Source organism: Mytilus galloprovincialis, chromosome 6 (assembly GCF_965363235.1).
Source record: "Mytilus galloprovincialis chromosome 6, xbMytGall1.hap1.1, whole genome shotgun sequence".
NCBI classification, from domain to species: domain Eukaryota; kingdom Metazoa; phylum Mollusca; class Bivalvia; order Mytilida; family Mytilidae; genus Mytilus; species Mytilus galloprovincialis.
Window position 1 is genome coordinate 653,988 of NC_134843.1, and position 12,958 is coordinate 666,945.

The 12,958-nt window shown below is 31.8% G+C and overlaps 1 protein-coding gene across 4 annotated transcripts in view; it reads left to right on the forward strand.

Annotated features, from left to right (window-relative positions):
• Positions 1–12,958, forward strand: part of LOC143078650 (irregular chiasm C-roughest protein-like) — a 93,994-nt gene that overhangs the window by 25,195 nt on the left and 55,841 nt on the right. For 3 of the 4 annotated variants that reach the window (XM_076253512.1, XM_076253511.1, XM_076253515.1), the window contains 2 exons: positions 4,851–4,976; positions 12,251–12,473. The gene's annotated coding sequence lies outside the window, so the exon portion shown is untranslated. The remainder of the gene's footprint in view (positions 1–4,850; positions 4,977–12,250; positions 12,474–12,958) is intronic. The other variant, XM_076253513.1, reaches the window with a different exon arrangement.

The following is a 12,958-nucleotide window of genomic DNA, read 5'->3' on the forward strand; positions in this document are numbered from 1 at the left end:
CTTAACTTAAAGAAGATAATCAGAACAAAGCTTCTCTTCAAAGATATGCACAACATTCAAGATAGCAGTCAATTAAAACAAAATGACAGATACATTATATATAACAAATGTTAGATAATTTTAACCTTTCAGAGAGAAACTTACGTTATATTTGCATGTTGATAAATCTTCATATGATTGAGATTGAAATCCAGCTTCAATAATAGAAATGAACTGTTGCATGGTAGAAGTCTTTTGGTTTCACAATAAATATCTAGATAGAAACAAGTGTCTCTATGTTAACATTTATCCCAGAATGTCTAAGGCCCTGTAGATTTTTTTTGGTTTTACTATAGTTATCTAGATAGAATGACGTGTTTCTATATTAACACCTGTCAAAGAATGTCTGTTGCCTGGTAGATGTCTTTTGGTTTCACTATAGTTATCTAGATAGAATGACATGTCTCTATGGTAACATCTGTCAAAGAATATCTGTTGCCTTGTAGATGTCTTTTAGTTTAATGTCTTTTGGTTTCACTGCAGATATTTAGAAAGAGTGATGTGTGTCTATATGTTGAATATCTGTTGCCTGGAAGATGTCTTTTGGTAACTTTGATTGTTTGGTTGTTGTCTCATTGCAGTAAACCTAATATCTTCCTTTATTAACATGTAATATTAAACACGGAACACAGACATACATCAACATAATTGTTGAGGAAACATTCAATTTTACTCATGAGATTTCTAGAACCAGTCTAGATACCAGCAGTTTTCAATATTTTGATGCCAAACATTATCTTTTTAGTACTAAATTGCACTTTTACATGACATTGTCTAATTCATGTGAGTACTTTAAACTTTCTCTTGCTATTTGTTTGTTAGCACCACAATAGAACAGTTAAGGAAAATAAATATGTTTAGGCAATTCACAAGTGGGTGTTTTTGTATTGTAACAATTACTTCCTATGGAAATAAAAGGTCTATATAAAATAGATAATAGATAAATTGATAAAAAAAAAAGACGCAGAGGAAATATATTGAAGTTATTATAATGAAACATGTGTTTGTTTGAAGTCTACTGTTATGATCAATAACAATACTATTAGACAAGTACCATGCACTAAAATATGAGGAGTAAAAACAGCCTATTAAACATCTATATACTGGCAAAAGGAAATCTTGTATTTCTGTTTAGACAATGTTGTGCTTATTTGATTAGTTTTGGTCCATTAAAGTGGAAAATTAAGACTTGTTCCTCAAGAAGTAAGAGCAATTATGTATCCAAACAAGTTATGAATATCTAATTCTAGTTTTAATTGAAAATCTATTATTTTTCCCCATAGAACTTAATTATCTGCAAACAATATCATCGAGATTTAAAAAATTAATGGCCATTATTATGGCCTGTAGATAACTATCATGACAGAGTTATTTGCCCTTATTTGTATCTTAAATGTTTTATGCCATAGGTTGAAGTATTGGCTTTACATAAGAGATAATCTTGATCTCAATCAACTATAAGTTAATTAGTTTTTGTAATATTCTGAAATAACTGTTTAGGAAGAACAAAGATTTAATAGTAGATACTGAATAACATTTATTATTATCAGATTTCAATTTTACAAAAAAAAATGTATTAAGAGGAAAGAAAATACCAAGAGGACAATAAAAAACACATTATACTAAAGATAAGTTCATAAAACCCTTCATAAAAGCCATATTAATGTAAAAGATAGAACTGAAGTCCACAAATAAAAACACTACACATAAAATAGCGCTCCAGGCACATGGGTCCAAGCAGAATAGAATGGGGATGTCTGTTCCCAAGTTGCTTATGAAGGGGTTTTTACCTACGGACATTTTGTTTTTCGGTCTGTGCATCCATTAGTTCATTAGTTTGTTTGTCCTTTTGTCCTGCTTCAGGTGGAAGTTTTTGATGAAATCGAAGTCCAATTAACTTGAAATTAATTCCCTATGATATGTTCTGTCTAATTTTAATGCCAAATTTCACAATCCACTGAACATAGAAAATGATAGTGCGATTGAGGTATTCATGTACTATGGATACATTCTACTTTGGACCGTAATCAATAATTGTATTTACACTTTTGGTATTTAGCTAAATCTTGGCTCCGAATGACCTTAGATCTACTCCGAATCACCTTTTGACGTCATGCAACAATCACTTTTAAATTGTGACGTCAAATATTTTAAATTATGATGTCAAACTTTACGGGAACCTGTGTGAATTTACGTAATGGCGGACAAATTTGCATACAAGTGTAAATACGTCTATTAAAAAAATATATTCCTAACTGCAACAAGTATACTTAGGGGTAACGGTAGTCTGTTATTTAATGGTCAAAAGATAACTTGTATTTTCTTTAAATGCTTTTAAAATAGGTTAATTAATATATCAATGTTTTTCAATAAGTTTTGTTAAGATGCAAAAGGATTTACTTAATGCGGGGTTCACACATTGCCGATTATTGCTCCCGTTTGAGATCAGACAGCGATACGACACGAAAAGTGAAAAAGTCGGATTAGTATCCTCAATTATCTGGAATGTCCTATTATTGTCTGAACGCAGTCGTTTTAGTTCGTAACAGATTCCTACTGGTTGGGAAGGGTCCGAATAGTTCGGCAAAGCACCCCGACAGTTAGGTGCGTCCCGTAACATTCGGGGAAACTCAGCCGATTTTGTCTAGTCGGATTACAATCGTGCCTATGTCGTGACAGATTCTGCTGTATCGGATCGAATTCCTAACAATGTTCTGTGTATTCGGGACGGTGTCCTGTGGAACGGGAATGATCTGGAGAAGTCCCGACAATAACAGAATACAATACGACTGAGACCAGACAAAGCCGTTTGCAATACGATAGAGCGGACCGTGATAGGATTACGTATGACAGTACCTGATCATCCCGATTATGCCGACAGTTTTCGAACGGATAACTTCCGTCAGCGTCGGTTCACTGTCTTGTCACTATCTGATCTCTGTCGGATTACATTCGGTAGAATCGGGACGCAGTCGTGACAGACTCGGTCGAATTTTACCTGGCGAAAGATACAAATCGAATTTCCATCCACGATTCACAGGATCTTGATCAGACTTTTGACAAATTTTAATCGGGAATGGTCCTGTCAAGGATGGCAGTAAAAATCGTGAATGTGTGACCCCAGCTTAAGGAAAATTGTGTATGGTGTGTTACAGAAGCATTCCATTGTGCATCAATACATGAGAGGCGCCTCATAGTTGTTCAATTGTCATTGTTTGTTGATGTGGTTAATAAGTGTTTCTCGTTTCTTGTTTTTTTTATAGATTAGACTTGGTTTTCCTGTTTGAATTGTTTTACACTATTCATTTTGGGGTCCTTTATAGCTTGCTGTTCCGTGTGAGCCAAATCTCTGTGCTACACCATACTTTGCTTATAATTGTTTACTTTTTACACATTGTGACTTGGATGGAGAGTTGTCTATTATTGACGCTTCTACCACATCTTATTTATATTTGGGCCGAAAGATCTCATTTCAAATGAATTTTTCTTTCTAGTGAAGATGTGTATAAGTTTATATCTGAATGTCACCTGAAATAATGATCATGATTTCTCAGAATTGTTAATGTTTAATTATGTTGTTTTTAATAGAACCAAAATTGAAAGGTATACTACAAAGATGTCTATATGAAGTTGAGATGAAAAATGCACAGAATATAAGCAGGGGAAAAAAATCATCATCAAAGCAATGTGTAAATCATTTTCTAAATATATTTGTAAAACTTAAGCTGTAAATGAAGCCATGTTTAGCATATCAGCTGTAAATGAAGCCATGTTTAGCATAAGCTGTAAATGAAGCCATGTTTAGCATAAGCTGTACATACTATAGAATATGATACATTAAACGGAGAAGTAATTTTTTCATCACTAGGCCCCATGGGATTCAGCTCACATCTCTTTTATATAAACACAGTCTAGATGATAATAAACACAGATTTTCTTTACTTTTAACTATTCCCTCAAGTTTTCTGTGAAATTGTTTGATTCAGTCATGTCTTTTATAATTGACTTGTAGCCTTGTAAAGTTACGTTGAAAACATAAATGTACAACATTTTATTGCAGATTTTTTCAGCTAAGATTACACTATTTGGGCAGATGGATTAGTGAATGATACATTACTTTAATTATGCCCCTAGTGGCTCTCCATACTTTTAATAAACAGTTTCATACACAGAGCAAACTAAGTAGTCTGTGATTTATTTTGTGCTAATTTTGGAAGAAAATCAAAATAATTAAAGCATAAAATGTGTAATTTGGTAAATTGAGTGCCATCTGGTGGACTTTATTTTTGTTGACAGTGCCGATCGGTGAATTGATGATGACCAGGATAAGCTTTATAGATTGTTTATTACTGTTTTACACAACAGTCTCTATTGTAAATGGGATTTTTTTGCCATTTGATGGATTAATTACTGAAAAGCTGATTTTTTTATAACCTCTAAATAATTGAAATGGAGGTAATATGAAAGTTTTGGTGGTGAGCAACAGACAATGGTAGCCATATAGTTTGGATGGTAATTAATTAAAAAAGTTAGAAATAGCAAATTCTATAATAAAAATAGCATGATATTGTCATACACCTGAAAAGGATTCGCTAACCATTCAAGTGCACCTGAGAATTAACCCAAACTGGGGGATCTTATTACACCAACTTTTATCTGAGCTCACAAGCTTCGATCATAAATTTGCTGAAAGCATTTTGTATTAGAAAAAATTGTCTTAATTATAATTATACAAATTCCAACAAGAGATACATTAAAACTGCATGCAAGTATTTATTAGAACTTTATTGATTTCTTTTAAATTATTACAGGTGTTAGTTCAATAAAAAGATAACTTGTACATAGAACATGAGGAGGGAAATATAAAGATTGAACCAAATAAAACCACCCAAAACTCCAGCTTGCACTGGGGGTGAAATAAAGTCTGGTGCTTTTAGGTATGTATTATTGTTTATAAGTAATGAGGGTGGACATTTTTATAAACATAAAACCCTATTGTTTAACCATATGTAGAAGATTAGTATCTAGAGATAAGGGTAAAACTTAATGTAGTTCAGAAAGACCTTAGCTCTGATAAAGAACCATCAAGATTTGGTGAGATATTGATTGAAATGAACTTCCGTCAATATGCCTTTGTTAAAGCTAGGATGCTTGGTACAGTAGATTTGGGCGTGTAACTTCAATCGATGAACATCAATATAATCCAGTGAATAAAAACAAAGACCTAGTATTGTTAAAATAGAAGATTTTGACACTATCAACCTATAATTGTACTTTGATATTATCATTTAAATCTTTGATAAATCTTTCCATTTCAATTTCCTTTTGATATTGGCAATTTCAAAATTTAAATTTGAAAGTTAACATAAATTTATTTGTAAATAAGGTTTTTATGTCATGGTCCTTGATTCAATGTTGAAAACCTTATTACCTGGCTGTTTTATTGAACATCTGAAAAAAATATGATTATTTACATTTTTGCTGCTCAATATAATATTCTAGTACATCTATTCTGGTATCAAAATTACTTGAAATTTTCACAAAGTTTGAGTAAATAATTATTCTCTCAAATCTGAAACCTTTAGATTTTACAAGGTTATATCAGCTCTCATAAGATTTCTGACACTCGTCATATAAAATTAAATTGTTATTCATGTTCAATATTTATGGAAAACCTATATTGACGAACTAAATAAAATTTTCGGTGTAAATAGCCAATTTCCAAGATAAATGGAAAAATTATTGACTTTTATCATGCCAATCTACCGCCTTATAATTCTGTTTCTCAGAAAATTAATACAAGTTTAGATAAGACACCCTGTGGTGTTTAAAACATGGGTAAACACTCTAAGAAAGAGGAATCAGATCCAGACTTTCTGTTCCCTAAAGTATTCATACAAAGTCTCGCCATTTATAACCACATATAGTCAGGATATCTCAATCACTAATCGCTACAATAAACAAGGAACTTCGGCAGTTCTAATTTCTTGAAATATTGATAATACAAATATTCTTTGTCAGGTAATTTGTAATTACTATCGATCCAATATTTAATTGCCTTTTCAAAATGATGTTGATCACTGTTTGAGGTGGTTGGACAGTTTCAGATCTCTTTTTTACTTATCAGATTTGTGAAATTGCACTTTACAGCGTATAATTCCCGTTCCCCGTCAGATTGTTCCCTGTTTCATTCCATCGGTGTTGGTCTGTGAACAAACATGGTAACCGAGTTATTAAAGAATTGTATTGATCTAAACATGGCAATAATAGATGAAGAATAAGGAGGTATTAAGTGAATTGCTTTTTATCATCAATGAAGGCAGTAACAATCTTAACCAGTTTGTATTGAATTGTCACTTCTCAGCCTGCAGCAATATTAAACTTTATTGAAAAAAAAAAAACAGAAACGATTTGATTGGTTGGTTTCTGTGATAACTAAGTAAGAAAGAAATTTGATAGATAGGATGTTGTCAGAGTTTTATTTTTTGGGTAAAATTCTGATTAAAATTTCAATAATTTGTATTGATACTAATGATAGACTATCATGTCAATATATTCCATTGAAGAAGAAGCACAGTCTATGTTACAAAACATTAACCAATTGAGTAATAGTATAGTAACTGTTATAAAGTTGTCATTGTATTTATTTGTCTGTCTGTCTGTCTGCTGATGACAGAATGGGGGTCAGTTCTTATGTTGAGGAATTTCACTTTTGCCATTCAGGATGACACTAGGATATGTAATAAGAACCTAATTTTCTGTCATTTTGACAGCTTTTTACTTTTCATTCCAAAGGGGAATCTTTGATGATGAGACAAATTACTCTATCAGTTATTTATATGCCCCAGCAAAAAGATGTCCGTTTTTGATTATTAGCTATAATTTGATACAGGAGGATGTGGTATGAGTGCCAATGAGACAATCTCCGTCCAAGTAACAATTTATAAAAGTAAACTATTATAGGTCAAGGTACGGCCTTCAACACAGAACAAATTGGCTCACACCGAACAGCAAGCTATAAAGGGCCCCAAAAATTACCAGTGTAAAACCGTTTAAACAGGAAAACATACAGTCTAATCTATAAAGAAATGAAACAAAAATATAATTTGTTTGTATTAGATAGACAATATGTTTTTATAAGAAGATGTGGTATGAGTGCCAATGAGACAACTCTTCATCCAAATCACATGTAAAGAATATTATTTATTCTTAAAAAACTTAAAAAAATCTTTATAAACACTTGATTTTATAATGAATATAAATAGCTGGCCCATCTATATATATTAACATTTGTTTGGGATCTGTTATATTGTTGAAGTTAGAAACTCCAGTTTTGTGTAAGTGTGACTACAAAGAGTTTTGACTAAGTCTGTTTACTAGACCATTATATGACCAGGATAATAAACAGTTTGAAATGAAGAGAACATAATAGGCACGATTTAGTATTTGCCATCAGATTGTGTTATTATAGCTCTTGATTTGTAAATTTCCGTTTAACGAGGAACCACCATTTATTTGTGAATTGATAAAACAGTTTATTGATAAATTGTACGATTTTCAATGATTTACCAATCATAAGACATCCCAGTAAATTACAAACAAATAACAACCTTGTAATCGGTAATGATTGATCTGCTCTGGGATGTAATCCTTGGTTCGTCTTGTTTTAGATGAAGTCCTTAACAATTACACGTCTTATGTAGAAGAATTGTAAAAGTAAACAGTTGTCCTCGACAACATCTGCTCCCAGATTAAACTCAATTTAGTAGTTACCTTTTTGTAAGGATTTATTTTATTTTCATTTTATTTACGTTTACTCTTGATTAATTTCCTTGGTAACAGTTGGTAAACCCTAACAATATTTCTACATATGATTCATAAATCTGTCACAAAATTATCATATTTTGCATTTAAATAATACAGAAATAAAGTTTAGTTGGAAGACATTTCTCTAGGTTAAGTAGAGGATTAAACCAGTAGTGCAGTAACCCATTACTTCTAAAGTGCAGAATACTTGCTGTCACTTAACAGTTCGTCTTATAGTTTGTTGTGTCAGCTATTTTCCACAACAAATCAAAGAGTTTAACTGGATTTCTTCTAAAAAGAAAAGTTAAATAATCACTTGATTGTAGTTCTACAAAGTGTGTAATTTATATGAAATTGAGTTAAATTGAATATCAGTGGATAAGTGAAGTATAATTTGTGAGTGAATTATTGAGGATTTGTCAAACTACTATTGATTAAGTTTGGAAAAGTTGTAAATCTGATCATTCAGCTTTGAAAATTTTGGATAAACAGACAAAAAGTTTTGAAATGTGTTTATTATCCCTTTGGCAACATTAAATACATTGCTGGTGGAAAACTTCTAATATAGAACTGCTGCTGTAAGGAAATTGTTGTCAAAGTTTTCTGTAATAATATGAAAACTTTTCCTGGAATTTATTGATTAAGAAGTTTAAGTAACATTTTGCACAGTGGATTAACCATCAGAAACAGCCGACGGAATACAGCAGGTAGTGTGTCCTTCTTATTGATTGTTTTCTGTGGTTATAATGTAAAGAAACAAAGAGTTTGTTCTTGTTGCATGCGACTGTACAATCATCATATTGCAGAATCTAATTGTTTCATGAGTTATTAATTATCTTACAAAATATAATATGCTGAAGATATATGTGAGTTAAATATTTTGGATGAAATGATGAGTAGGTTGATTTTGACAGAACATTAGGTCTGAGATGTTGTAGAAGGTAACCTTCCATTCCTCCTTAACTGAGTGTGGTGCCGAGGTGTGGTGACTCACTAAACCCTTCATATGAGCAACACCTAATAAGTCCAAATGATTATGAAGTCTTGAAAGGCAATGGTTTTTTTTCTGGGACGCTTTCCTACCACCAGAAAAAAATTAAAATAACCTTGCAAGACATTCTAATTATTTGGACTAATGAGCAACATGACAGGTGTCAACAATAGAACAGGAAATCAAAATGTTGTAACCCTTACAACCTCCTGAGTCACCTATGATGTCTGATGGGGCTTGTTTACATTTAGTTCTTCTGTCTTCCTTCATCTTGGTGTTGTCTTTCATTCTACAGCTTATTGGTTTCTGATTGGTTTCTTTGTATTATTTTTCTTATTTAAGTATTTACATAGCAACTTTCATGGCCAATGTGTAAGAAATAAAATTACAGAATATCCTTTCACCTGAAAGTAGAAGAATCATTTTCCAATTTGTCAATGTAAGAGTAAAGCATTGATTTCAGATTATAAAATGTAAATACCATGGCTTTAATTAAAATCTAAACAATTATGAAAACCAATTTTATAGAAAGTAAACGTCTCATTTTTACATGATGTGAAAGCTAGTTTATACATAGACATACAGAGCTGAGTCACAAGATCAGGTCAATTATAGTCTTAAGTGAAAAAGGTATTTCTTTTGTGAGAACAATGTAGAAATTAAATGTTTTGTTTACAATCTCTTTATGTGATGTGCATTAAAAATAGCAAAAAAAACTATTTTTCTCAACAGACATGCATTCATCAAATGATGGAGAAATTAATTTGATAGATGAGTGAAATATTTATTAATTCTTAACACTGATGAATAGGAATGTCGATTCATTTAGATTTTAATCTGATGTTACATTGATTTCATTATTTTTTCCAATCTGTCTACTCAACGATGTAGAACTGATGACCGTTTGTCAATAGAGTGACCAATATTCTTCTGACTGGTTATCAGTAATGTGTTGACCATGGTCAGCCACGTGCCACATGACTTTAAGCCTACTTGATAAAATGACGGATAGCCTGGGGAGGTCACTTCACCAAGCTCTCCACTTCAGACAATAGCCAATACCTTAATGACCAACACAATGGACAGTACTTTGATGTCTTTAATGACATTGTCAGGTGCTACCAGAGAAAAATATAGACTCAAAATGAAACTATTTGGCACTTCAGCGTTTATGATCGATAGCATATTAGTAATATTCATTTTATTACTTTGTGATTTGAGAATTGTTTTCTTTGTTTGGCCTGTAGCATTGTAGAAATTGAAATTGAAGATGAAATTGTACTTTTTTTTAGCATTTATAATCCATCTGATGCCCAACAGGAGATTGAGCATATTATAATTATACCCCCCCCCCACACACACACAACTTTCCACCCAACAAGGTAGGATATAATGTTTTCATCCATCTGTCCATCTGAGTTTGTCTGTCCATCAGAGTTTGTCTGTTCATCAGTCCTGTTCTTGTTGACTTATTAATTAGGAGTCTTTGAACATAAGAATCTGGTGAGCTTTTGTTTTCCTAGTAATGATTTGGGGTATGGGGTATTGTGAGCTTGCTCATATAGCTTCTATATACAATTATTTATTATCTGGTACACATTTTTCATTTCAGTCCTCTAATATAAGCTTATTAGTGAATATATGCATTGACCAAGGTCCTTTTTAATGATATGGCTAAATTTAGTCTGACTAAATGCCAGACCCCACTACCTATGAATGCAAGTTGAAGCTGGCTTTAGCCAGACTGGGACATATTCTCAAGGAACAGATTGTTGGCTGAGTGGTCTACGTAGTTACTACTGTAATCACTAGCCAGTCAACACTGAGGTTGTGAGTTCGAACCCTGCTCCTATGGGTGCACTCAACTCTAATCTTAATTGACTAGGATTGTCAGTTTGCCAATCGAAGGTCGGTGGTTTTCTCCTGGCACTCCGGCTTCCTCCACCAATTTTAACTGACCGCCACGAAATTGCCTAAATGAGGTGCTTAAAAGTGGCGTTAACACACCAAAAATCAAAAATCAAATCAAGGAACAGATTAAGGAGACTCAGTTAAGAAACACACACTTACAAATAGGGAGGGGGGGGGGGGGCGGACAGCTGATACTTAATGTCATCTGTGTATGCTTTTTATTAATAGCCTTTTATTAAATTTAAGTTAAGCTTTGATTTTCTATTTTTACATTTGACCCTGGAACACAATGACACATGCTAATTACTTTTAAAACAGCTGTGAATTTTGTTTTGTCTTTTTCTTACCTTTTTATTGGCAAATTTAAACAAAAAAATATCATTTGAATTATCATGATTTTACAAGGACAGGATTGTATGTCAAATCTAAATATGAAATGATGCTTACTAACCAAGCAAAATATTAAATGCTATTTTTACACTTAAAAGGAACAGACTGGAATCCTAATTAATATTTTTATTCATTAGACCATTCACCTGAACTTGTGATATATCAGTTTTCATACCCATTTATCATAGTTTTTTAAGGTCCATTGAAAGTTGTCAGTAATTTGTAAGATGCAAACATCTGCCACATGTACAGCTAAGGACAGGTGGTCTGTGGCGGGAAGCTCTAATTTATGATAAATCTTCTTTTTTATATGTTTCCTGCTCAGGTAAAAATATCAAGGTGAAAAGATACTAAAACATTGATTATATTTATAGTACCAAGTGTTAAATAAAAACATCCTGAATAAAAACTTCATGTTGTCATTCAGTAAAGGATTCGGATATAATGTCCTGAAAATCTTTTTCTTCCTTAAATTAATAAACAAATATTTTTTTTTGCAACATGCATTGTAAAGTATTCAGATATATGTTCTTAAAAATCTTTGTGTTTGTTTAATAAATCTTTTTCTTCCTTAAATAAATAAACAACTATTTGTTTATAGAAGTCAACATGCATTGTAAAAGATAGTAAAGTCCTGACAGCTTAGAGTCCTCCTAAATCCACCTGTACATAAAATAAAATTTTTGACCATGAGAATATTTCTGTTTTATAACTTGATAGGTTTATAGTTTATAGTTCAAAAATATCCTGCTTACAATTATTATCATGTTTATTTTGAAGTCACAATGCCTTTTGAAGATCTTGATATAGGAGTATATATATGTGTGGTCCTCTGAATTAACCTAATTTACAAGCTATGGACAGATACTGATAGAAAATCATCAAATCCTTCAATAAGGAGATTGAATATCTTGTGAAGAATAATAAGTTTTTACACAGATTTTTAAAATATCATTATAAGGTTTAAGGTATCATTGATGAAGTTATTTGTTGATAACAATAGTTTTGAATGATCTAGTAGATATCACTGTTAGATGATCACAATAGTTTTGAATTATTAATATTCTGATTTCTTGCCATTCATTTTATTTGATTATCTATCTTGTTTTTCAGATAGGTGTAAACTATACAGATCTTTACTACATGGATGTGGACAAAGTTGTGACATTGTAACACAAGGTGTAAACTATCTAGATCTTTACTACATGGATGTGGACAAAGTTGTGACATTGTAAGACAAGGTGTTAATTGTCATGTAAATAGTTACTCTGGAGAAACAAATCTCGGGAATAATCTGGTTACCATTCCATTAGAAACTCTCATCCTACATTAAAAGGTAAGAAGATAAATATATCACAACAGAGCAGTTGGACATTTAGCTTTCAAACCATCATTTTTTTACACAAAACAATTATATCAATTAGCAGCAGATGAACATCTCGTAGATAGCATAACTTCTGATTCCCTTAAGGTCATCCTTGTAAAATGGATATGTCAACTCCATTTTTACCACTTTTTACATCGTGATGACCTTGAGGTCATTTTGATGTATTGCTATCGCCTAGATTTATGTAAATTAGTACTCGGTTTGTAACCGATCTATAATCATGTTAAATACTTGCACATAAACGAGTGCAAAATAACATTCCTTATCGTTTGATATAAATACATCTCTTCAATGAATACTGATAAAAATATTTTTGTTAATTAATAATATGAAAATGTTTTGTAGATATATATATATATATAAAGTGCCTAGAAAATATATATATATATATATATAAGTAAAAAATCATTGATAATATCAATGCACACATACCC